The following is a 527-nucleotide window of genomic DNA, read 5'->3' as shown; positions in this document are numbered from 1 at the left end:
GCGTCTGCCACGTGTCGGTTGCATGACGTCGAGCGGTCAACGGGCTCACGAAAACACTTTGCGCAACGGTCCGATTTTCCGTGGCGGAAGGGCGCCCAAGCGCGACGGACCGAAAAAACGTCGTTGGACTTTGCTCGACGCAGTTTCCACAACAGAACCCATATCGTCGGGTTAGGCCCATAGGCGACGAAAAATACCCCTTAGCGGACGATTTTGAGACGTTGTCTATCAGAACTTTTCTTGTAGTGATTATTACAAGTGAACCCTAAATTGCTTCTAACCTAAACCCTAGGTTAGGACATGTGATCATGATATTTCCCTTTTGAACCACAGAACCATAATTGGCAATCAAATACTTTCCATGTCCACATCAAATGTAGGAGCCCTATTATCCATAATTCAGTATTCCATGTATGCACACCTATCTTACCTAGATGATCAAATAGAACCAACCATAGTTCCTATCCTTAGAGTCAACAACCTTAATTATCAATATTTAGCATCACACCCCTGTGATGAACCATAAA

Source organism: Lolium rigidum, chromosome 2, assembly GCF_022539505.1.
Source record: "Lolium rigidum isolate FL_2022 chromosome 2, APGP_CSIRO_Lrig_0.1, whole genome shotgun sequence".
Lineage (NCBI taxonomy): Eukaryota > Viridiplantae > Streptophyta > Magnoliopsida > Poales > Poaceae > Lolium > Lolium rigidum.
Note: the sequence above shows the minus strand (reverse complement) of the source record.